This window comes from Eublepharis macularius, chromosome 9 (genome assembly GCF_028583425.1).
Source record: "Eublepharis macularius isolate TG4126 chromosome 9, MPM_Emac_v1.0, whole genome shotgun sequence".
NCBI lineage: Eukaryota > Metazoa > Chordata > Lepidosauria > Squamata > Eublepharidae > Eublepharis > Eublepharis macularius.
This window is the reverse complement of record NC_072798.1, coordinates 28,524,655-28,551,246: the sequence shown is the minus strand read 5'-3', so window position 1 is coordinate 28,551,246 and position 26,592 is coordinate 28,524,655. Positions and strand designations below refer to the sequence as shown.

The window sequence follows — 26,592 nt, the reverse complement described above, 5'->3', positions numbered from 1 at the left end:
ATCAACAGATTCAAATGAAATGTATACATTGTAAAATATTTTCATGGCCACCATTGACTGAGCTATCACTTTAGAGGGAAGGCATAAGGAGCAACCATATGGCAGTGTAAACATACATTTTTAAATGATGTTATTATTTTGCTATTGCAATTTGGAGGAGGTGATTTTGATGATATATTTTAACTGCTTAGAAATTTGTAGTAGAATATTTAGAATCTTACTGAACTTTGAAAGACTGGTAAGTTCCAGAACACAGAAAGTGTATTGGCCACAACAATACAGAAAAGAAATACATCTCAGATTTTTATTTCTTACATTGGCATTGTCAGCTATGAAACATTTTGTACTCGCTGCATATTTTAGCTATTAGTTTTGGTTTGTGCAATTACTGCAAAATATTTAGAATAGATTTTCCCCCCAATTAATGCAATTTAGGAAAGTGTAACCTGCTTTAACAAATTGTCACAGAACATTACTTGCTCAAACTCTCTCTCAAGATGAGGGACGATTTAAAACAGAACAAAAGAATCTGTACTGAAATACCTCGTTTCACTTTTCGTTAAGCCAGTTTTGGTTAATGAATCAAGAGGCATTCAGGTAGCAGTGCCTTACAAAGTGATATCTAGCCGACAGTCTTATTCACAAATTGCATTCAGATGCATGCTCTGGGAGAGGAACAGAGCTATTTTTAAGCCATAAATTACTCTATTATCTTTGTGTTGAACTGCTAGGTCTTGGGTTTAGGTCTTGACATTCATGTTTTGGGCCTCATTCTCGGGCCTCATATTGAAATCTCAAGATCTGGATGGAACTAGCTCATAGATTTGATTTGATGGCTTTTTAAAAAAGTCCATGCATGCCACTTTATGGTAATACTGACATGGAAATTGCAGATAGGAGGAAATAATTTGGCACTAACAACTCAACTACATTTGCATGGTTGTGTATGTTTGGCGAATAGTCGGTCTCTTTATAGCCACTTGACTCCAGTTACAAATTATCGTATATGCCATATAGTACGACTATCATTAATATTACTGCTACTCAAGGTGATATCCCTGGATAACAACTTACAATGTCAGCAGATCCCATCCCTTGAGTCTCAGGGTTTGAGATGCTGGTGATCTGGTAACCCCGTTTTCTGAACAATCAGTATAGGGTTCACAGCAGGTTTTTATGGTATAGGATGTCCATGAGGCCCTCTATTGCAGCTCCCTCCCCACCATTGCAGCTGCACTGGAACGAGGAGAGTGTGATCCTCTTAATACCTATTTTAGTCCCACTGGCACCAGAGGCCTTGGTGATGATGTTGCAGGGAACTTGGGTCACCCCCACATTCGTCCAACGAGAGAGAGGTGATTGTAGGAGATGATTCTCCTGTCCTCTGTTTCAGCTGCTGCAAGGCACCAAATTGACCAGCATCTCCAATTGGGCACCATGCTGAATTTTTATGCTGGCTGTAATTAGTATGGCTGGATGGATGTCTTCCAAATCATACCTACAAGATCGCCTCACTCCTTCCATGGCAGCTTCGCTCATCTGAACAGGGTCTCTTGCAGGGGCCAGCCTGCATATGAGCGAAATCAACAGCAGCCCACATATGGGCTTTCTCTGTGGTGGCCCCCACCCTATGGAACGGTCTGCCTGAGGTCAGGAGAGCCCCCACTCTCCTGGCTTTCCGCAAATGATGCAAAACCGAATTATTCAAAAAGGCTTTTTACTCAGATAGGAGAGAAATATTGTAGAGAGGGGTCTCAAATGCTTCGCTAATGAGTTAGGGACCATAGACTTCACCACAATGTTGCCTTACATATTATCTGTTGCATGAATATGTACTCCTATACTACCTGTGCTTCATGTTATCTAATGTCAGTCCTAGAATTGATTATGTTCTGTTTCAGCAATTCTTCAACTCTGGATCCTTGCTAATGCTGCGTCTTTGTAAAATCCTGTGACATTGTTGTGGAAATGTCCTTGACACTGTATGGAATTTCCTGATACTGATTGAACTAATCTCACGCTATGTAATGACATACATAAAATAAATAAATAAAAATTTAAAGCAGAACATGATTGAGTCACTGCGCATGTTTACAGCTGAAACAAATTCCTCACTGTACCAATGATATCCGTAGTGATGTCACAGTTAAATGCCTCCACCACAAGCATTGGTCTAAAAACATGGAACATTTACATGCTGGCATCCAACAAATGATTTGTGTTACAATATTTTTATGCATTTGGGGTCAAGGATGAGGATAACGTACTGAATGCTTGGGTTTAGCCATTAAGTGATCATTTGAGATTAAAGGGTATTTCATTTATCCACAAAAGGCATTTAATTGGACAGAGTATGTTAAGCTGCTTGGAACAATTTACTGGACATCCAAAAATATGATGCCAGTTTCTGAATTTCAAATATTTACCTCCAGGTTGATACATCGCTGCAATATTGCTGGGTCCACAGGTAGACTAAGTGCAGTCCTAAGCAGTTACACCTTCATTAAGTCCATTGAACTCAGTGGCTGTAGAAGGATTCAACTCTGCCTAGGATTGAGCTCTAACCAAATGAGGAATGGTTTAAAAAGCAGCAGGTAAAATGCCTTGTTCACAAGTCCACAAATTTCCAGCTCTATAACACTGTAACATGTAAGGGAATATCTTTAAATTGTAAATTCTGTCTCTTGTCAGATATGCTGTACATATCAGATAAAAACAGGCAGTCTTCTTTCATATTAGCAGAGAAAGTAGCTCCTAATGTTGGGTATAAAACAGCAAGATGAGCAAGCCAGTTCAACAAGGAACACTGACTGCTCCTCCCAACTCCTCCCAAGAGATTTAGAAAGCATAACTTTAAAATGTATTTTTTGCAGTCACCTAGAAAAATGTTTGATTTCTACATTTACATACCACAAATGACTGAAGTTTTTCTACATCCCAAATTTAAAAACATCCAGAACTTATGCTTGGATCCTGAGCAGAGCAAGCAGAACTAAGCTGCATGAACACTGATTTTCTTACTTTGTACTTCTCACTGCAGCCATTTATGCCACTGGCAAATGTTCCTCTTTGGGCATTGGGGGACAAAGTGGGGGGCTACCGAAATCACTCTCCCATTCATCCGCAAGTAGGCATGCCACCACGAGCTGAAAGAGAGTTTAGGATCCAAGCCAAGATGGTGGAACATGGAACAAAATATGAATTTTATTACTTTAGGATGTATGTATCAGGGACAGCTTCCAGTACCGACACAAACTAGGATCCAGTTCACAAATATATATATTGTTTCTGTTAAGTAGTTGGAGAATGCATTTTGCTGTCTTAACTGACTACTGTGAAGCTAGGGTTGCCAGCTCCAAGTTGGGAAATTCCTGGAGAGCTGCCGGGGGGGGGGGTGAAACCTGGAGAAAGTGGGGTTTGGGGAGGGAAAGGACCTTGGCACTGCATAATTCTATAGAATCTACCCCCCAAAATTAGTCATTTTCTCCAGGTGAACTGATCTCTGTGGCCTGGAGACCAGTTGTAATTCCAGGAGGTCTCCAACTACTACCTGGAGGCTGGCAACCCTATGTGAAGCCAGTTCAGCAGCAGCCCAATAGATTGTATAAAGGTCCATTATAAAGGTCATTCTTGCCTTCATCCATCTCCTCAGTAACAGTGCTGCTGTTTGATATCCTCTTGCTGGCTGATTATTTCTGGCTTTTAACAGGAAGAGTCTGTCTAGCTCTGGAGCATTAGCAACTTCTGCCGCTGCCATCCTTGCGTGCAGTGCTGCTGTGTTTCCATGTCAACTGTGCATGTCATTTGTTTACATTTGATTTGACAGAATGCTTCAGATAAGAACCAAGGCCTCAAGCGACTTTGGACTGGGGAAGAGAAAGGGGATGGGATGGAGACAGAATGGAGGTGGAGACGAAAGTAATGAGAAAGCAGGAACAGGAGGATATGAGCTTAATCAGTACCATATTGAGTGCGCTTTGCTTAACCATCCCATGCTTCTCTCAAGCCCCACTCAAAGTCTGGAGCGTGGGAAGTGAAGGGTAATCCATCATGGCTGAAGTTTATACCAAGAACATGTGGGCCACTAGCTGAGTTTGACAAACCTGTTAGGCCAACATATATGGTTTTAAGCAGATTTACACTCCCATTTACTTCAACTGTGCCAGATAGACTTAAATGCAAGTATAATGTCTTGGATAACACTAAATAGTGCCTCACTCGTTCATTTCAATATCTCTTAAGCTGTAGAGATGTTGAAATTCTCTTGCTGTATGCGCAAAGGTCTGATGCTGGAATAGTTGCAGTACAAACCAAAGCGGAGTTACACCCTTCTAAATCCAAGGACACTGTATTTAGGAGGGTATAATTTTGCTTAGGATTTTACTGTTAATTTCCTTATCACCACCAAAACACAAGTAAAATATGTGGAAAAGAAGCAGCAGATCATTGTACTTGGCATCAAACATGAATTAATTTCGTTTAAGTCAGATATCTTTAAAAACAACCCAATTTGATATTTTGCGATATATGAAATATCTGATCAGATAGTTAACTGAAGAATTTTGGGAACATAGCATTTCTGTTAATCTAACCAATTTGGACTGCAATTCTTTGCAAATTTATTTACCGTTGTTCTAAAATACTTATTATGGAGTAAGTCATGTGGTTGGACTGTCCTTTTTAGTAATGCTTAGAGATGCACTGTAAATCCATTCTGTGGCAATTGTTAATAACTGTAAAACAAAACAATTTGCCATTTTGCAGTGTGAGATTTGCTATCTTGAAAATCAGGTCATATTGCAAGCAAATATTTCTGGTAATATATCCTGTAAAGAAGGATTTTCAGTTTTATACAGTTCAAAGCAAGAATCCACTGTGTTCATTACTGACTTGACGTCTGTATAGTGCTTATGACTGCACTGCTACTGGAATTCAACATAGTTTTAATCCTAAGAAATCAGTGGGTACAAGTTTCTAAATAATAATTAAATACAATAATAATTAAATAAAATATTTATTTTATTTACTTAATTTATACCCCATGCTTTGGGACACAGAGTGGCTTACATTGTTCTCTTCTCCTCCATTTTATTCTCACAACAACCCTGTGGTGAGGACGAGGGTTTTGTCTGGTCCAAAGTCCTCCAGCAGGTTTCTGTGACCAAGTGGGGATTCAAACCTGGATCTTTCAGATACTAGTCCAGCACTCGAGTTCTGCACCACACTGGCTCTTGTGTTAGGATATAAGGTGAGAGATATTCCCTTTTTCACCTTTTTTGTAGGGCTGTAAGAGTTCCCCACTCAAACTCTACACCTTCAAAGCATACCGATTTAACCGGGATAGAAGTAAGGCACAGTGTTCATGTTTAATACATTATACATTGTGAGAAAACAAGAAGTATACATATTCAATAAAGAGTGCTTCTCATACTGGGTTCTACCTGAATAACATAATCAGTATGTAAAAAGACTCTTATGCTGGGTCAGAATACAAGCTCATTTAGCAAATGGATTGGCAGTGGCTCTCCAGAATGTTGGATGAGTGTATTTCCCCATGCTGTTACCTGATATGTTTTCCACTGGAAATGCTGGGTTCTGAACATACAATGCAGTCCTGTGCAGTATAACTCGAATCTAAGCCCACTGATCTCAGTAGGCTTAGACTGGAGCAGGGCTTTTTTTCAGGGGTAACGCGGTGGAACGGAGTTCCGGAACCTCTTGGTCACATGGCCAGTGTGCAGCATCACGGAGTGCAATCTAAACTCCCCTCTGTCTGGAGATCAGGGGGTGGGGCCACAAGCCATGTGACCATTTTCTCTGAAGACAACCCACTGAGTTCCACCACCTCTTTTCCCAGAAAAAAAGCCCTGGACTGGAGCAATGTTGCAGAGGGTTCTGCTTAAAACTTGCTTTAAAAGCATGCTCTACTGCTGAGTGACCGCCCCCTTCCTCTAACATCTCCAGTTTTAAAATGATGAAAATTATTAGTATTTGGTAAGTAAAATGTCAGTAAGAATGTTCACATTTGTGATGTGTACAATAAAAATGTATATTCTGGTAACAGGGAAAGGTAAATTTGATATCAATATGCTAGAGGACCATGTGATAGTGGCTCCAATCACATGGTGTTCTTTTTATCTAATATAAACTCAGCTGCCTCTTTTCTTTGTCAGACTTATTTAACATGGTCCTCCCCACAAAACTGATGAAGCCAGGTGCTTTTCTGATAGCTGTGGGAAGTTTTCCAGTACATAGCCTGTTGGTGCAGAGCCAGTGTGGTGCCGAACTGTTTCCAGTACATAGCCTGGCAGCCTGTTGAAGCCCAGTCTGATCTCTGCCACAGAGAAATGGCCCAGCAAGTTGACATAATTATCCTAAAGACCCTCGTTGCATTCAACTGCACCTTTTACTGAGGAGTTAGGGACAGCAGGGATGAGTACTAAAATGACAGTGGGAAAAGACATAGATGAAATCTGATTGATTAACAGGTTGAAGCCCAATTTAAGGCCTACTTTACAGGTTTGATAGTATTGAAGAAATGCCATAATGACTAAAGGGAACCTCCACGTCCAGAGGCAGTAGACCTCTGGAACCCTGTGCTAGGAGGCAACAGCAGGACAAGACCTTTATGCCCTGTTTGGTGACTCTCCAAGGCAACTTGTTGGCCACTGTGTGAAACAGGATGCTGGACTAGATGGGCCACTGGTCTGATCTGGCAGGGCTCTTCTTACGTTCTTGTTCAAGTAGATAGAATCCAGGCTGTTCGCATGGTATCATGTTTGCAATATAGATACTATATTGCAATATAATAAGCAGGATAGATTAAAGAAAGTTTAATGCACAGGTCATAGCATTTTTTGTGAATATTTGACTAAAGGCAAGATATTCAGCAACCTCTGTTGAAATGAATGTTGTAAACTATTTTTGGAGGGGGTTCTGTGTGGATACAGCTTTATATGAAAGTTTGGGGTTTATTGTTTTGCATACACAGGGCAGATAAGGACATTAAAATGGCCAGCCACAAGCTGAACCAAGCAGCTCCTCTGACACCATCCATTTTTCATGGGGGAATTCCTTGTGTTGTGGCTGGCCAGGTTTTAACTGAGTTGTCCCTGCAAAGTCCTGGTCAGTGGTGCCGTGCAAGGAGGTAATAGATGATTGTTGATGGAGATCAACTAGGCTCACTGCTGGCTAGGGTTACCAGGCATTCCTGGTAACAGTCTCGGACAGTCTGGTATTTTGGTGGACTGCCTGGGAAAAACATCCCCAAAATACTGGACACATGGGCTGCGCTGTGAAAGGGGCCTGCCAGCCTGGGCACCAGGTTGGCCTCCTGTGGCGGCACAACGCCATCCAGGAGCAGTGGGCCAGCCAGCCCAGGCACCCAACTGGTCTCTTGTAGCTATGTGGTGCTCTTGCCAGGCCAGATAAGTGGCCTGACACCCTGGACAGCCAGGCAGCCTCCTGTGGTCCCGCAGTAGCATCCAGGAGTGGCCAGCCAGCCCGAGTAGTCTCTTGTGGTGGTGCAGCGCCACCCAGGAGTGGCATCTGGAAGTGTGGGGGGGCAGTGTGGTGACATAACTTCCAACAGTGATGTCATCACGCCACCCCAGTAAGGTAAATCCCCCTCCCCCCACTTCTCCCCAGAGTCTAGTATGAAGCCAGACCCCATCTGGCAGCTCTACTCCTGGCCACCTTACCCTTTTGGGTTGCAGCCAATTGGAAAGTTCCTAGTAAGTTAGGGTTGCCAGCTCCAGGTTGGAAAATTCCTGGAGATTTGGAGGGTGGAGGGTGGAGCCTGGAGAAGGCAGGGTTTCGGGAGGGGAGGGACCTCATTAAGGTATAATGCTATAGAGTCCATCCTCAAAAGCAACCATTTTCTCCAGGGGAACTGATCTCTGTAGCCTGGAGATCAGTTGTAATTCTGGGAGATCTCCAGCCACCACCAGGAGGCTGGCAACCCTAGTTAAAGGGCCAGTTTGTCTCTGATCATTGATACATTTCCTTAGGATTTTCTTAGGAATACAGTGTTCACTGGAGTCAGTAGAGCTGACAAATGGTGACTACTTTCCTTTCGTTTCCAAGACTAACAAAGATTTAATTTGCTGGACCTTCCTGCATCTGGCATCAGTTATTAAAGAACAACAAAATGGCACAAGGACAGAATGCAGCATCACCAAATCTTCAAAGTAGCAAAAGTGCTGAACCTGTACAATAAATACAGCTGAACAACTGAAGCTGCTTAAACTAGTGTTCAGCTTCTCTGCATTCTACATAATGGAGTTACAGAGAAAGAAAACCCACAGAAGGTGGGTCCCATCTTCTTCTTTTTTTAATATGGCGAAACAGGCGGCTCAGACTTAGGGTCAGGCATCCTCCAGCACCCAAGCTATACAACATGCTGGACCATTTTGGACTGGTTCTCTGCCCAGGCAACTGAAGCAAGCCTGCTATTAGCAGCCCCCCTGAGAGTAGTAGCGTAGGAGAAGGCAGTGGATATGGCCGGTGCCCATCCTTGGATCCTTGACCCTCCCAGCCACCAGCCGAGTTTGAGGTGAGGCCCTGAGGCAGTATGGTGCAGCTGTAGCTTGGCTTCCTTCCAGGCTGCCTGGCCCATGTCTCTGACCTTCATTTCTCCCCCCCCCTCCCCTGCAGCCCCACAGGCACTTTAACCTCTTTGCCCATAATGTTGTGGGGGGGTTTCTGCAGTGCTGAGGCTGAAAGGTTTGTCTACTCCTGCTTTAATTGCATTCATTTTCTGTGTAAACAATGCTTGCCAAGAAAGAAAAAGAACAGGTACTGGGAACTATTGAACTATTGAAAGTTAGTCAACAAAGGAATTGACTGAAGTTATGGATGTAGTGAAAAATCAAGAAGGGACAAAACAGTGATAAGCATATCAGGAAGGAAATTACTGATATTTTTCTCATTGAAATATGTAAATTAAAGCAAAATATCATCATTTACATTTGAAAAATGAAATCCTGCCCCGAAGTCATATTTGACTTATAGCAACCCCTGGTGGGGTTTTCATGGCAAGAGACTAGCAGAGGTAGTTTGCCATTGCCTGGTTCTGCAAGCCTGGTCTTCACTGGAGGTCTTCCATCCAGTTACTAACCAAGGCTGACCCTGCTTAGCTTCTGAGATCTGACAAGATCAGGCTCTCCTGGGCTATTACCCCTGTGTGTGTGTGGATAGAGAGAGAGAGAGAGAGAGAGAGAGATCTATAGCTATATAGATGTCAGTTCATCATAAATAATTATGTTTCTAGCAACCCAAATTCTAAATGGCTTTAGAGTGTCAAATACATATGTTCTAATATCAAGTTAGTTTTGAAATATTTAAATGAAGAGCATGAACTCTTTGTGTAACAGTGAATGTTTCCCATCAGAATGGCTGTGCTTTCTCTCACACACTTATACATGCACACAGAATCCACTCCAAAGTAGGGGAAAATAATCCTTCCTCATATCACAATGAATAATTTTGGCTTTGTTCTGCCAGCAGTAAGCAATGAAGCTCTGTATGCAGACAACATCCATCAGCGTGAACTGTTTTTGGCCGAAAGAACCCCTCTATATCCATACTCCAAGTGAGAAATAACCTCCCTCAGGTGTGGCAGGCGGAGAAACACTCAACGTTCCAATCCTTCCTCATCCCACCCTGGACATCTGCTCTGTGTTATGTGCTGAATTCCAGCAGTGGCATAGGCTAATCGAGCTAATGTTGTTTTCGCATTACTTTAGTCAGTTGTCTTGGGGCTTCTCTAATACCTTTCAGAGGCGTGGGCAAGTTTAGATGGGAGGGTTGATAGAGTTGATCCCTGAATGGTATATTAACTGAACAGTGAATGCAGGACTGATGGAGAGAGAGAGAGAGAGAGAGAGAGAGAGAGAGAGAACAGTGTCCCTTGCAGTGAGAAACTCGTCATCTTGCATGTACTTAGCCATTAGCGACAGTAATCTGATTACAGGACCCTAGGAGCTGGGATCATAAATGGCTACTGCAGAGGGAGTTGATTAGCATGACCTGGGGGGTGGGGGTGGGGGTGGAGTAGTGTTTGCTGTTAAAGATAAAGCTGCCGCTGAGCTCAGAAATCTGGCCTCCATGCACAACTGCAATGTGCTACCCAATGTGGGCTGTCTAGCTGGCCACAAATGCTTTGTAGCATGGCTGCCTGGTACCTCATTAAATGCAATGGAAGGACAACAGCTTATTTTCTGAAATTCAGCTAGTGAGTGGCTCAGCCACAGGCAACTAATAAATCCCTTTTCTATGGGGGAAAATGTTCCTTCTCTCAGGGCTAAGCTAGATGACGAGCCACCAGGTGATCAGTAATCAGGGTGCCAGTATATAACCCCCACTCAGGTTGGAAAGGAGCTTGGGCATGGAGCATGGAGCAATTTGAGTTGGAAAAATGGCTTAAGTGCTAGTGGATTAAGAAGAGATAATATTTGAAAACTGTGCAACTACGAATGCAAGCATTTCTCTTTCCATTGCTATCAAATTTTCCCTGTTTGACTCTTTGTTTTGGTTTATAAAACTGGCAGGCACTGTATCAATATCCCCTCCCGTTCCTACTCACGGCTCCAAAAACTGTCCAGTATTGATCTGACTTTATCTACTGTTTTAGGCCTCAGAGACCAGTGACGTATGTGGCATAGAAAAGACGCCTCTATAGATTTCAGAGTGGTTTTGTTTTGTTTTACTTCTAGCTGAAGGTGCCAGAAATTCTTCTTGACACTCTACTACCCCACAGTGGCCTGGATCAGACTCAGATCAAACCACAATTTGGATGCCAGAAATTTCCAGTTGGGAATTTCAGTCTTGTACCAATCTATTATTCACCATTATCAGTAGTATTATCAATCTAACACCATTATCAATAGTATAGAAGACAAAGAGACAAAAAGTAAATAAAAGGCAGCTGAAACGGCTGAAATCAGGTATCATAAAATCAGTTCTATAGTTTACTATGACAGGATAAGCATAAATAGATGTCCTCTAAGTATATTAAAGAAGTTTCAACTATTCTATGAAAGAAACATTGTCTCAAGGTTATTTTATTAAAATAATAATAATAAAAAGTATCACTTTTATGCTAAAAAGTACCTTCAAGCATTTAATAATGAACCTTCTACTCTGGGTTCCTGGATTCCTGGGAAAGAAAGATTTCCTGTGATTTAAAAAAAAATCCTTTGTGGTGCTTCCAAATATGCCTCTGCTCATATCCTCTCTTCATATTTGCTTGGCTTTTTATTGTTTTGGTTAAACAGATTTTTTAAAAAAACACATGGAAATAGGAAGGGGGAATGAGAACTGAGAGGGATTACCAAAAAACTGTAATTTTTTTCAGTTCCCCTTTTCTTGCAGAGAGAAGTGGGGTGGGGAGACATTTTCTCCAGACTTTGATAATCTTAACTGTCTGTCTGGGGAGATGAGAAAGTTTAGATGGCCTTGATTTGCCACCCCTCTTGACGTCTAGATCAGTTTAAATCAAAACAAGGCAAACACAGAAGGAGAAAAGAGAACTAAACACTGCTTTTTTAGTTTCTGATGTTTTCTTTCATGTGCAAACTGGCTGCTGAGACAATATTGTTATAGCAGATGGATTTGCCAGCGTATAATTTTGAGCAGTTTGAGGCTATTTAAGGCATTGCTTTCAGCTTGCCTCTTTGGTCAAAGGTGATGAGTGGCGTGCAAATAGCTTTAAATCATTGTGGCTGGCTAGGGGAAAAGGCAAAAGGAGGAATGGTAAATTGTCTTCTTTTGGTGGGAATCTATTAATGTAAAAAGCATCCTTGGATGTTTCTGGTTCCTTTGTCTTACAGATACTTGTAGCTTTTTGATATCTTTTGGTTTCTAACTACTTGCTTGGTAGCAAAAATGTTGACTGATGTGTTTGAATCTGTTCAGCCCACCCCTGACCCACCCCCTGCTTCTGGCCACCAGGACTATCAAGAGCCATACAGGCCAACGTGGATACAAACATCTTTTCAGGTCAACAGAGACTGATGAACAACAATTTACTCAGACTCCCTTTAGGTCCCTAATGGGTCCTTTTAGGGTTGCCAGCCAGCTGCTGGCACCTGGTGGGAGACAGGGATGAGTGGGAACATGAGCAGGCATCAGCATCATGCTGGCATTACATCACTTCTGGCGAAAACATGGAAGTGACATCATTCTGCTCAAGAAATCAGCACTGATTCCTCAAATGGTGTGATATCACTTCCAGGTTTTCTCTAGCAGTGATGTAATGCTGTCACACCAGTAAAGATTTTTTTCTTCACCCCTCCCCCAGCCTACCAAAGAGCAGTTGGATAGGGGCTGAAAGCAGAGGAGCCCCCACTGGACACAAGAACATGGCAACCCTAGGACCTTTGCAAAGTCCACAACTAAATGTTCCCTCAGTGGACTGACTGTCAACTCTTCAGAATGGCAAAATCACCAAAGTAATAGCCTCATATTGATGTTTCACTGTGTCCCCTGCTCCAAACCAAAACCACTACCTGAAGGGCGAGATAGTGGAGTGGTTAGAGTGTTAGACTTCCATTAGGGAGGGTTTGAATCCCTGCTTAAGCCTTGAAGGTCAGCCTAACCTATCTCACAGGTTTGTTGTGAGGATAAAATGGGATAATTCCATCCACACAGGCCACCTGGAGCTCCTTAGGGGAAGGGTGAAATGTAAACCCAAGGTTGGAATGAATTAGGTGAGCATCTGAATCAAATACATAAAGCCTGCTTGTTTTTAGCGTGAGTCCCAGTCACATAGAAGATCCAACACACATAGGACTCTATGTACTACAAAACAAACAAAGGCTGGGGTAGGGTTGCTCACAGTCATGGAGGAAAATATCCTGTTCTGTTAATAGAGGCTTAAAGAATAGGGTCGCCAGGTCCCCATGACTGAAATGGGGGTGGGGGGTGGGGGGGTCACTGGAGAGCATGCCAGCAGTTTTGCATGCTCCAAAATACTCCAGCGTCATTCTGGGAATGTTATTCCAGGCATGATGCGGAAGTGATGGGTCATGCTGGGGGCCGATTCAGTCAAAATTGTACCAAATTTAGTGTTTGGGGCCAGTTTTTACTGGATCGGCCCCTGCTGTCGCTTCCACATCATGCCAGGAAAGATATTCCCAGTGTGATGTGGGAGCATTCCAGAATTTCCAGCCTCATTCCCGTGCCTCCCCCCCCCCCCACTGGCCAGGTGAGTGTGGTAGTGGGTGGAGGCTGGGAGCAAGGGATTCTGCACTGCACGGCTGGTGGTAAGCCTATTAATGGATGTTATTTGACAGGTGGTGCCATGGAAAGCTTCACCTACCCATTTCCATGCATCAAGCCTCTCTTCAATGGACAGGGCATCTTTCTTTAGGCCCTAGTGTTGCCAGGCTGAGCCTGCCAATCGATGGAAGGGTTGGGGCAGGGTAATGGTGGCGGGCTAGTGACATCAGCTACATTGCAAAATCACTTCTGGGGAAAACCCATAAGAAACATATGGTAGCTCTAGGAGTCACTTTATAGTAAACTAGATTTTAAAAAAATAGAGCAGTGGTGGGTAAACAACACTTCTGACGGGAGGCTTCCTGCTATAGCGGAAGGCCTGGCAGCCCTACCAGGCCTGTTGGAAAGCCTAGTTGTGGGTAGGGCTAGTGGGTGAAATGCTCCTCCCTTTCTGTGGATGTCCAGTGTTTGTACAATTAACCATCTTCACATCTCCTCCCTTTGGTCCCTCTGCCTTGCATCTGACCATTCACCAGCAAAAAAAAAAAAAAAACAGCGCGTGACTAAATTAGTAATTACTGAGCTTGTGTTGAATTTAGGAACTGATAACAAGTAGCCACACATTCTTGGATTTTTCTGCAAAGTGCAGTTATTAAAGCAACAGAGACTAGAAGCTTGATCTTTTAAAAAGAAAAACAAAAGACCACTGTTAAGACCGTATTATATAGCTCCTATAAAAATATAGTTGTGCACATGCGACCTGTGTCTTTAAATATAGCTTCAGGAGTACCCAAAGGAGCATTGAACATTGCATGCAGGGAATAAAAATCTGCCCATCAGGCCCATTTCTGTTGTTTCCCCACTTCTGTTCCACCCTCATCCCCAATTAACGAGTGCACCACTGAAGAATCTATCAGCTGCTATGCCATTGTGGTGTGCGGCAGAAGCAGCACGAGAAAAAATGCATAAGGAACAAATTTGTTCCAATTTTGCATTCAGCAAAGTCACAAAAGGTGCAAATAGGGGTGCTGGGCTGGATGTGGAGGAAGGGAGGTTATTACAGATCTGAAGAATGATGTCTGAGCCTATAGTAGCCTTTCAAGTCTTGATGACTTGTGATCAATAGCCTGCATTGTTTTCACTTTGACCTTATCATGAGTCCCCTTAAAGGAAATATAATTATTCCTTACCCATGGATTGTTCTCAGTAATGGGCTTGGAAGGCTCCTATATGGTAGCAGCATTTTTATGTTTCTGGTTGAAAATGATACCGTAGTTAATTATTCATTTCTGAACAACATTTTATTACAAATCATTGTATGACATTTTCTGCGAGCGAAAAGAGGTTAACCCTCTGTGTCTCATTTATTCCAACAGTAACCCTATCAGATGGGGATTTTGCAGATTGAAGTGGAGGGGAGGAAGCACTGAGTATAATGAGCTTCGTACCCAAGAAGACAGTCAGACTCTCTCAACCTAACTTATCTCACAGGATGGTTGTGCGATCAAAGCGGTGTGTGTGTGTCTGTGAGAGAGAGAGAGAGAGAGAGAGAGAGAGAGAGAGGCATGCACACAGCTCTGAGCTCCTTAGAGGTAGGGCGGGATCAAAATAGAGAGAAAGAGAAAAGGTTTGAAGATTAGTGGGATTTTAACACCATTCTCATGCTGCCCCCAGAAACAGAGTGTAGGGTGAATCAAGCTGGCAAATAATTTTATAACTAAACTTTTAGCACTCTGTTACAAGCTTCTTGTGCCAAAGATTGGTTATCCATGAAAGCAATTATTAGGAAGTTTACTATGCTGATAGAGCTGGAGGAAGACAGTAAGTTTCCCAGAGAGATGAAGCTGATGTGGTCATTGTGTAGACGCTCATCCCACTATCATCATCTTTGTTCCCAGGTTCTGCTGGACTTTATAGCACTTCAACAGGTTGCAAAACCTATTTGGTTTGAAAAATGATAACGAGTCCAGTAGCACCTTTAAGACTAACCAAGTTTAATGTAGCATAAGCTTTTGAGAACTACAGCTCTCTTCATCAGATGAGAGCTGGACTTCTTTCTCTTGGTGCTGCTGGATTCTTTACTATTTTGCAACTACAGATTAACATGGCTAACTCCTCTGGATCTATTTGATTTGAGACTACCTGGTAGGGTTGGCGACCTCCAAGTGGGGCCTAGAGTTCTCATGGAATTACAGTTGCTCTCCAGATGGCAGAGATCTGTTCCCTTGGAGATAATGGCTGCTTTGGTGGGTGGACTCTGAGGAATTATACCCTACTGAGTGAGGTCCCCTCTCCCCAAACCTTGCCCTCCCCAGCCTCCACCCCCAAATCTCAAAGAATGTTTCAACCTGGAGTTGGCAGGACACCCCCCCAAAGACCCATGATTTTGTAAATTAACCAAAAATACAAAAGAAAAAAAATAGACTGATGTGAACTGAATATTTTCAGAAGGGACAAATGAGAGCTTCTGAGTATCTGAAAGGACAAGTTTGTGTGTGAATGTGGTGGGGTGATATCAGATTGGCCAACCTCTGAAGGCTTGGATTCTGGAAGATTTTGAAAGACTGGGGTGGGATTCTATATCATCTTCCCTCAGGGGCCCCAGCTATCCCTATATCTAATAGTGAAGTGCCTGACCCCCCCCCTTCACAAAAACCACAATGTGGTGCACCATCACTAAAAAGGTTTCTACATATTCATGGGACTTCTCGAGCATGAAGAAAAATATTAATTTCTAAACTGACCAAAGGAAAAAGGGGGAGGGGAAAGACCCAATCTGATGATAGGAGAATATTCTCCAGGAAGTTCTCAAATGTTAAGAGCAGATGAGAGCCAGTTAAGGGGAAATGGTGGGGTGGGGCTCAGGGCTTTGAGAGCTTAGAGAATCCAGAAGGGAGAGATTTTGAAGACTGGGATGGGATATCCAAATTGCTCTCATTTCTGTGATTACTTACAGGCTTCCAGAGTGTATTGTCATATTAGATTTTTAATAAAGACCTTTGTGGCACCTTAAACACTAAGATGTATATTTGTTAGATGTGTGAAAAAAGCCTTACGCCATAATTTTCAAAGTGCTACAAGTCTCAGTTTTGGATTCAACAGACTAACATGGCTGTTCTCTGGATGAATTGTTGGGGTGGGCAACCATGGCTGTGTACCCATTTTGCATGTAGAAGATCCTAGCTTCAGTCCACAGTGTCTGCAGTGAAAGGGTTTTTGAAATCAGGTGCTAGGAAAGACCTTCTAAGACCCTGAAGAACCCACAACAACCACCCTGAAGAACCATTGCCAGTAGGAGTAGAGAATACTTACCTTGATAATGTGTAATGTAGCTCATGGGATATACTGTTTGGTCTGTTCTATTCGTACAAACTTGGTTGATCCTGTTCTGTTAGGTTATCTGCTGGGTCAGAAAAACTAGGTTCTTGTGCCATATTTGTCTGATACTTCCCATCCTCCAGTTGCCACCCTTCTGGCTGTTCTTCTGCTTAAGGTTGCCTGCTTATTATTTACAAGAGCCCAGTGCTTTTCAGTAGTGGTTCTTATCTTATGAAAAGAGGCTCCTTGAAGAGATGAAGGAGGCACATCCTACAGGAGGTGCTATAAGGCTGTTTTTATGGGGGGTGTTGCTTGGGTTTTTAATGGGGTCTAAACTAGACATGGGCACGAACCAAAAAAATTTAATGAACAAGCGGTTGGCGGTTTGGTGCCGATGACGATCCCTAGATCGCGAACCGCAACGAACATTTTCCATTGCCGAACCAGTTCGCGGTTCGTTGGGCACGGAACGGCCCCCGTGGCACTTAGAGAGCCCATATTCCCAGGGAGTGTTTTGCAAACTCTCCTACAGCCATCACCCAAGTTTGGACAAGATTGCAAAAGGGATCTTGGAGTTATACCCTCTCCAGTCCAAGGCCCCCAGGAAACTCCCACAAAAATCCAAGCTCAATTATACTCTCAGTCTCTCTCCCCAAAGGCTAGCAAGTGGCAAGCAAGAGCTCTGTCCCACTCCACTGCTTGCTGAAAGTAAAACCCAGCCTGGGAGCCCATGGCTATTTATAAGCACAGGTCCCATTGAGCAACGCAGGAGGTCTATGTTTGGCCATCAGAGCTGACTATCAGGGTTTGCAGGGATGAGATTGGAGTGCCCATGGCTACAGAACACCCCCTTCCCGCTCCCTCCCCTGGATGTCTTCTCCCAACTTGTAACCGCTTTGCAGCTCTGTGGTTGGAAGGAAGACCTGCCGATCAAGGCAAGCTGGGCTTCCATTCGGGTTTCCAGGGTGACAGAAGGAGCGCAGACAGAGTTCAGGCATTCCCCAACTCCGTTGCCAGGGGAATTGATTGCTGGCGCCTGAATGTCTGGCTTCCCAAACCACGGCCGAACGCACCGAACCAGGCCTCTCCCAAACGCCAGTTCATTCGCCGTGGACAATCACGAACCGCCGGATCGCGATGACACAATCGCCAATTTCGTGGGTTTTTGAAGTTCGTAATGCGGTTCATGCCCATCTCTAGTCTAAACTGCAGCCATTTTTTGGGAGAAAGGGGTTAATAAAGTTTTATTATATTGTGTATGCTTTTAAGTGGGCATTTTATTTATTTAACTCATTTCTGTGCCATCTTTCCATGCCAAAAAGATCCCCAAGGTAGTGAACAGACATTAAAACATTAAAATAATATTTAAAATGTATATATTCATACAATGAAAACAAATAGGCCTACAAATAGGGAGGAGGGTCAGTGAGAGTTTACTTGGACTACACCAAACAAAGCAAAAAAATATTCAGCTGCTGGAGGGAGACAGGCGAATCTCCTAGAGTAGGGAGTTCCAAATTTTCAGAGCCCTTTCCTGGGTTTTCACTCATCCAGCCTCAGGTGCTGCATGTCTCCAAAAATGACTGGATTGTACTGATAGGTGCATATGGGAGAAGATGGTCCTCAGCCCCCTTGGAGCTGCAAGGAAAAGGTGGGTTTAAAATATTTTAATAAATAGAGCCCTCTCTTCTGACTTAAAAGCAACATCTGTTAGGATAGGGTTGAAGAGGTGGACTGAGGTCATGACAACTGTTGCTCAAAATGTGTAGTGTGGCCCCAAACAAACATAAATACCATCGTGGAGAAATGATTCTCTAGTTGAATCACCTGCTTGAATTTGACCTTTGGAATCCAAAGCGAATGCCTCCCCCACCCCCGTGTTTCTAGTAGTTTCGAATTGCATTTCCAAGCAATGCATCTTGTGATGGCTGCAAATGAGACATCTCATGTATGAACAATTTGCAAATTACATTGATTATCATTGATTAACCCCTCCTCCTCTTTCCTTGACTTTTACAAGCACTTATTAGGGATGTGTGTTCATGTTCAAGAGACCTGAAGAAATGAACAGGGTATGTAGAAATCTTGTAGTCTACTTGAAATTAAAGTAAGTTTGCTGCTAACACTGCTCAGTTCACTTTTGGACTGTCTTGGGTACTGGAAAACTTGACACTGTGTTTCTTTTACATCTGTTGTGTGAAACGAACAAACAGGAAATTACAATTGTCCGAAGACACAGTGGATCTTGTCAGGGAAATAAAAGAACCTATTTTACCAGAAAAGTCTGCTTCCAAACCTGTTAGCTAGCTCGCTATCCTTAAATTACCTTCTGTATTGTTCATTTTACCCATAAACTGGACATGAAAATGGAAGGTAGTGTTTCACGCAGAGCTGAGAAAGAAAAAAAATGGAGAAAACAGCAGAGTCTTGTGTTTATTATTAGCTTTGACTTAATTGCCTGTCCATTATTTTAAATGGGGATACTTCTGGACTCTGCACTGCTGATAGGAGCATCTTTTATACTCTTTATTTAGACCAGAAACCGTCCTTCCTTCTTGACCTTGCTGACCTGGCTATGCTAATCCATGTTTCAGTATCCCCTAGGTTGGATCACTGTAATGTGCTTGACACGGGCTCCTCTTGAAGTTGTCCTAGAAACTTTAATTAGTGTAGAATTTAGCTGCCCATCTTGTATTGGAGTATGGCTGGAATTCAAGATGAATCCTGTATTTAATAAGAGTTTTCCTCTCTTATATTGTGTCCCTTGGTGGGAATTGTTCATGGATTGTTTGTGGTTGTTTTAATGATTGGTGTAGTGGTTAAGAGCGTGGGACTCTAATCTGGAGAATCGGGTTTGATTCTCCACTCCTCCACTTGAAGCAAGCTGGGTGACCTTGGGTCAGTCACAGCTCTTTCAGAGCTCTCTCAGCCCCACCCACCTCACAGGGTGTTTTGTTGTGGGGATAATAACAACATACTTTGTAAACCGCTCTGAGTGGGCATTAAATTGTCCTGAAGGGCAGTATATAAATCAAATATTATTATTATTCTGTTGTTTTTATTGATAGTGTAGTTTTGAAGTGTTACAGTGTAAGCTGATTTGAACCTTGGAGAAATTGGGTATACATTTTAAAATAATTAAAGTTTAACGGTAAAGAGAGAGGGCATAGCCTCACGTGGTTTGCATGCAGAAGGTCCCAGAGTCAATACCTGCCATTTCCTCTAAAAGAATCTCAGGCAGCAATCACTGGGGAAATTCTTTCTCTCCTTGAGATCTACAGAGGTGCTGACAATCAGAATAGCCAGTCTTTGGGTAGATAATGGTCTGATAAGAGTTAAGTATGGTCCAGTGAATGGAAAAAATGTGGAGGCAGTTATCAATGTTAAGGGAACACTGACAATCCTGCGTGCGTCTGGTGACTGTTACACATTGGGAGTCACATTGGTAATTGTTAGACAAGGACCACCAGGTAATAAAAAAGTGAAGTTAAACAGTCTTCGAGATTAATACAGTAACCAAACATGTGAGACTGTGAATACTCTGTTGTGGCAATTGTCATTCAGGACATTCAAATACACCCATATAAATATACAAGAGAAAACATTTGTGCCAAAGTTGGACACTGCCTGGTGTTTGGTTCTGGAGGTAGCAAGATCCATTTATATTTGCATAAACTGCAGAATTAGATTTTTTTGCGTTAGTTTGAATGGAACCCCATAATGGTCATTCTTTCCCTTGTGGTCAGATGCCTCCTTAGAAAGAATGGAGAATGCACTGCCAAATCTATTGTGAGTCATCTTTTCAGGATTTTGCATAGGAAGAGCTTTTATTTATACACCATTATTTCTCTCTCCCCCCGTGATGTGATTGAGGGCCAAAGAAAAAGGATTTTTTCAATAGCCTCTTTTGTCCAGCGAGTCATCTTCCCGTCCTGTCCCCATTGCTTCTGCAGCTCCACATCATAATACATTGAAGGAAGAATATTAGCTCATGGTTTGCTCATATAGGTCTATACATTTGCGTCAGTTTAGAAATGAATGAGTGCATCCTCGTATATGGGTCCATGTTCACATTTTAGAAACCCTACATTCCTAACGCCCTTAACAGGAAACTGGGCTGGGAGCCAACTAGGTCTTTGGATGGCCTGAAAACTGGGAATGAAAGATAAGCTGAATTCATAAATTGTAAGGCAATAAAAGTTGGATGGTAGTGTGAGAATACAATAGTGGCAGGAAAAAAAATGTAGATTGACCAAAAGGAAAAGGGAGAGGGGAAATGTAGGTCCTGATGTGTTTCGAGTGGATAGCTCTTCACTGGGGAGAAGGGAAATTTTTCACAAGGAGTAGGTAAATAATACTTTAACTACTGCACAACTGTATAAAACCATACTGTATAAACAACCATATAAAAACATATTGAAAAAATCCTGTATAAAAACATGTTTTTATACTTTTTTGTTTTATGTTTTATACTTTTTATACTGTGTTTTTAATTGTATGCCACCTTGAGGAGGACTCTGAAGAGGTAGCATAGAAATGTTCTAAATAAATAAATAATAGTAAATAAATGACAGAAATTCTAATAATGATCAGTGTGTAGGGATAATTCACATATAAGCACTCCAAAATTCCAACTCCATCCCATAGACTGAAAAGTAATGCTAAGTAAAGGTAAACAAATTACAACAGTAATGTGACAGAATTAAAACTTTAAAAAAGACACAAGTCAGACATACATTCACATTCTTGACCCATCTAACTCTTTTTAAAAAAAACTGCTTCTCATAAAAACATCCATATTCTAGTATAAAGCCTCAAGACAGAGATGAGGAAGAACACCACAGAATAGCAACAGAGGTTCTCTCTCCATGGCAGAAGAAAGAAAGAAAGAAAGAAAGAAAGAAAGAAAGAAAGAAAGAAAGAAAGAAAGAAAGAAAGAAAGAAAGAAAGAAAGAAAGAAAGAAAATGGAGGGACCAGTGCCTCCCCTTTGGGTGATGCAATGGATTGATGGGAAAGAGCCAAGGGAAAGGAGGGGTGATCCTAGTCTTCTAGAAAGCTCTGGAAATCATCTCTATGGCCAGTTCATGCTTGCACAGTACCCAGTGTGGAACTGCACAGGAGCCATGATGATGAACTTTATCGACTTAGTCCATAAACAGCTGGGATTATCGAACACTTGTAGTGAAGAGGCCAGGTATGTCACCTGCTGGCCAGAGCCATGGTTTTAAAGCTAAAGATTCTGGGAAACCATTCCTGACCTACTTGCCCATTAACTTCAGTGGACTTAGATGCATGTCAGGTAGGTCAGGAATGGTTCAATGTATTAGGTTCAAATATAGTTCAAATATATTGGGGGTATCCCCTGTTTCTTTGGTCTGTGTACCTTAAGTTCCAATCCATGTATATTTTTGGGTTAATGGGTAAAGATAAAGAGAATGAGGATTGTCTCAAAACAACTTTAATATGAATAGGAACAAGCAGTGTAATCCTAAACAGAGTAATACCTTCTTGAGCCCATTGACTTCAGTGGACTTAGATGCATGTAACTCTGTTTAGGATTGCACCATAAAACACTTTCTAAGCCTTGCTATAGAACAAACTAAAGCCATGTAATCTTAGGGCAAATCCACACATAACCGACCCTTAATATTACAAAATGTTAAGAGAATGTCTCTCAATTGCAGATTTTCTCACTACAGCATGTTCTTGGTGTTGGTTCAAGAGAATACTTCATAGGTTTAGTTCTTCCCTGCTAGTGAGCCATAAGCATAAAATCAAATGTTTGATTAAGTAAGGTGCTGAATTTGTGGCGATTTCAATCGCTTCTTCCTCAAACTTAGAAGGGTGTGTGTGTGACCTGAGGCTGACAGTCGTACACTGTACTTTTGTAAGCAAAGAGTTAAGTGATAGGCTCAGTGATTGATAAAACAGTGTCAATGTGATCCATTTTCCCTTCCGTAGAAGTCTTTTGCTCTCCAGCATCCGTCCCCTGAGATTTACAGGCTGCCGCCAGTAGTTTTGCCTGTGAAATTTCAATCTTTGCTTTCAGTAAACAACATGAAGAAGAGAGAAAGGGGAGTGTTGGAGGGGGGACAACCATAACAAAAGCTTTTGTCTTGTTTCAGAGAACAGCTGTGATGTTTTCTCCAGCTCAAGGTTTCAGTCCTTTGTGTGTGGTGTGTATGCTTGCTTCCCTCTAGTTACTCTTAAAACGAACAGGTGTTTACCTTCCAGACTCTGTCTACATTACAGGGTATATCTATTTGTATACCTAGACTGGTGCAATTAGACTGCTTACAGACCTTTTTGCTGAAACGTGTCTATTTATTTGGATGTGTGGTATGGAAAAAAGCAGGCACTTATACTGTTGTGGTTCACAAGGGGGATGATGAATGGGAGTTATTGCCTGGTTTCATGCATATGGAAATATCATCTCAGTTAGCTCAAGGTAGATAATTGAACTACCTATGTGGCAGATTTTGGGGAGGAACTTCAGCACAGTATAATGCCATAGAGTCTACCTTCCAATAGAGTCTGCCTACCAGCCATTTTCTCCAGGGGCACTGATCTCTGTAGTCAGGAGATGGCATTTGTATGTATAGATGAGATTGCATATTATGCTGGTTATAAAACCCAACATGGTCTGGGATCAAGGTACTCTTCATATGAACCTTAAGACCTTCTTCAGAAGCCCTGCGATGTGTATGTCTGCTGTCAGAAGAAAGGTGGATGAGCACTGGAAACAGGGACTTTTCTGTTGTATTACTAAGGCTTAGCAAGTCTACCAGCAGAAGTCCTCTGGTGCCTAATCTGCAATTCAAGCAGCAAAAATGGGGAGGGGGAGTTGTCCACATTTGACTAAGTGTCTCTTCCCCCTACCCTCTCCATGCAATTCTTTAAAGCTTTCATCTTTGCTATGGTTTTAACCTGGTACTCAGAGTTTTTAAAAGTAACTTGGGCCTTTAGATTTTTCTATCTTACCTGCTCATTACTACTTCTAATATGTTTCAGCTGAAAGTTTTGGTCCTTCACTGACTCAGATTTTATCAAAGAGTCTGAGACACAGTGAAGTATTGTCTTAATGTATGGAATGTATTACAACAACAAGAACAACAACAACAACCAACAACGTCAGCATGGTGTAGTGATTAGGGTGTTGGGTTTGGCTGCAGGAAAACCCAGATTCAAATTTTCGCTGATGGGTGTGGAACTGTCAGAGGCTTGATTTAAACATGACACTGATTGAAGGATAAGAACTTTGGTCTTTGCGCTGGTATGGTGGCTATTTAAAACTCAGATGATTTGCATGGGCAGTAGCCACTTTCAACAAGATTTTGTTCAAGTGCAAAGTCCTAGAAGAGATTGTTTTCCCATGTTTAAGTCAGACCCAGGAGGTATCAAACAACTCTGTAGACATAAAGCTTAGCCATATTTAGCACTATCAAAGACTGCTTGATTTCAATGCAATCATACGTAGTATAGTAGCCCTGCTATTGGTAAAGAGGGACAGCCAGCCAAACCCACTTGCTACTTTGCAAACAGAGAGACTGGGAAACTGCCTAACATGAGAGATTCTTTTTTTATTATTTTAAATTTTTATTTAGCTTATATAAGTGAATAACAGTTAACATTTCAACTTTCAAAACATGAATGATTCTTAAGTGGAGGAAGATGGAATTTTGTTTAGGGGGAGTTGCATGCTTTACCAACACTAAGAAATATTACTCAATTTGGCTAGAGATGTCCGCTGAAAAAATTTCTGTTTCAGTTTTGTATCCAGGATTTCCAAAGAAATAATGTACTGTTACCGGTTTTTTTCTGAATGAAGTGTGGGCAACTCAGATCTAGTCTGCTTGGGTTTTTTTTTCATTGTCATGAGTTTCGGACCCGTTCTTTGCAATGAGGACTTCCAGGCTCTGGGACACCTGTTTTTTGTGCTTAACGGCACCAAAATCTCAGAGAACCCTCTAACCATCAATCCACCGAGGTTTTCCTCAATTACACTACACACACACACCAACATTAACACCAACACCAATAGATCCTAAAGAAGGTGAGTGTTGGTGCATGCACACTATGGTGGGAAATTGGCTGGCAAAGGGGTAGTGGAATGGCACCAACATTAAAAACAATCCTGCTTTATGATCGCCTTTTTTCCTATCGGGCCACTGAATAATTATCTTTTCATCCTTCGGTTGCCTGTTGGTGCCATGTTTCTTTGTGCTTTGCAGTTTTATGATGAGGGGGTGTTTTTTCATTAACTAGTTTTATGATGAGGGGGTGTTTTTTCATTAACTGGTGTCAATCTCCATCATCCTAGGGCTGCCAACCCCCAGGTGGTGGCTGAAATTACAAGTGATCTCCAGGCAACAGAGATCAGTTCCCCTGGAGAAAATGGCTACTGTGGAGGGTAGGGTCTATGGCATTATACCTTCCTGAGGTCCTACCCACCCCCAAACCCTGTTCTCCCTAGGCTCCACCCCCAAAATCTCCAGGAATTTCCGAACCCAGAGCTGGCAACCCCACTTCGTCCAAATATAGACAGGCAGGCAGTATGATTGTCTGAACCCTCCCTCTGCCTAAGAAGACCTTTTCCCCATAAGTTTTCCTTTTGCTGTGGGCAGGCAAGATTGTTTTTGAAACAGTAGAGTAGTTAAATGGCTTGTGGGATGGGAGGGAGCAATCCTAAAGTGGTCTACTCAGGTGTAAGTCCCATCTTATCCAATAGTGTTTACTGTTTACTCCCAGGGAAGTGTCTTTATAATTGCAGCCTATGAATGAAGTCTTCTGGGGCTTTTATCAAGTCTGACTGATTGAGCAGACCACTCGCATCCCTCACAGAGGCACTTTTCCTTACAGCAACCACCTGTCCAAGTGCCCTGATGGGGGTGGAGGAAACAGACCAGTGCCTGAGTAGCATCACAAACCAAACCAAAATGCACCCCCCAGTAGGTCAAATCAGCTGTAAATCCCATGTTATGCCATAGCACTTACTCCCAGGGAAGTGTCTTTAGAATTGCATTCCATGACTGAAGTCTGCACATTCCACCTTCCAAATGTTTTCAAAACTGGTAGGTTGAGAGGACCTGATTGGCAGGGAGAAAATGACATTGCCTGGGTAGCGACATTAGCAATGATATTGCCCAGGTAGGTTGGGAGACCCGATTGGCAGGGAGAAAATGACATTGCCTGGGTAGCAGCAGGAAAAAAAAGATGCACTCACATGCATTGCGACCATTCCCCTTCCCATCAACAGGGTTAATTAATAATGTAAGGGCTGTCTCTCCTTGGGATCTAGTTAGTGAATGCTGTTAAGGAAAACAAGACGCTACTGCCGCTGTGACATAAGAACCAAAACGAAACACAGAAACTTTTAGGTGGCATCGTGTCTATAATTTGATTTCCCAGATTTGGTTCACCATTCCGGAAGCTGCTTTAATGAATCAAAACAATGATTTCTAGGTGTCTTTCCAGGTTGTTTTGTTTTGCACACCCCTAAACTTGGCTTCTATTAACTCTTTATCTAGTATATCACCTGAATTTAATCTCAAGCTTTGTTAATATGAGGAATATAATGGGGGGGTTGCTTTAAAGTTTACAAGTGTTCTGCATATTCAAGTTCATGCTAAGGAGACATCAAATTGTCTGCTGGGCTTAATGCATAGGATCCAGTTGTAATTTTTTGCCAAGGAAGGGGTGGGGATTTTGCCCATTATCTATTTTCAAAAGGAGCCTGATGACCTTTACAGTACCTCTATCCCATCCTAAGCAGCCCTGACACTGCCTGAAATCTGTCTGCAACCCATCCTGCATTCTGTTTTAAGATGCTTGAAACTGCAGCCATGGGGACTACTATTTCACCACACCCTGAGCCATCATGAAGTTATAGTGCATCCAGCTTAATGAACAATTCTGAGGAACTCGGACACTTCTTTTGGTTGGTGCTAATAAATGATATTGGAAGACTTTTGCTTGTCTGTGGTTAATTCAGTACTGACATCACCTCTCTCCATGGTTCATGCAAACCACAGTTTCCAAACCTACTCTGGGTC

General features: G+C 42.3%; 1 protein-coding gene across 2 annotated transcripts in view; it reads left to right on the top strand.

Moving 5' to 3' along the window:
• The window catches only part of HIPK2 (homeodomain interacting protein kinase 2), a 205,196-nt gene that overhangs the window by 115,532 nt on the left and 63,072 nt on the right, over positions 1-26,592 (top strand). The window lies entirely within an intron of this gene.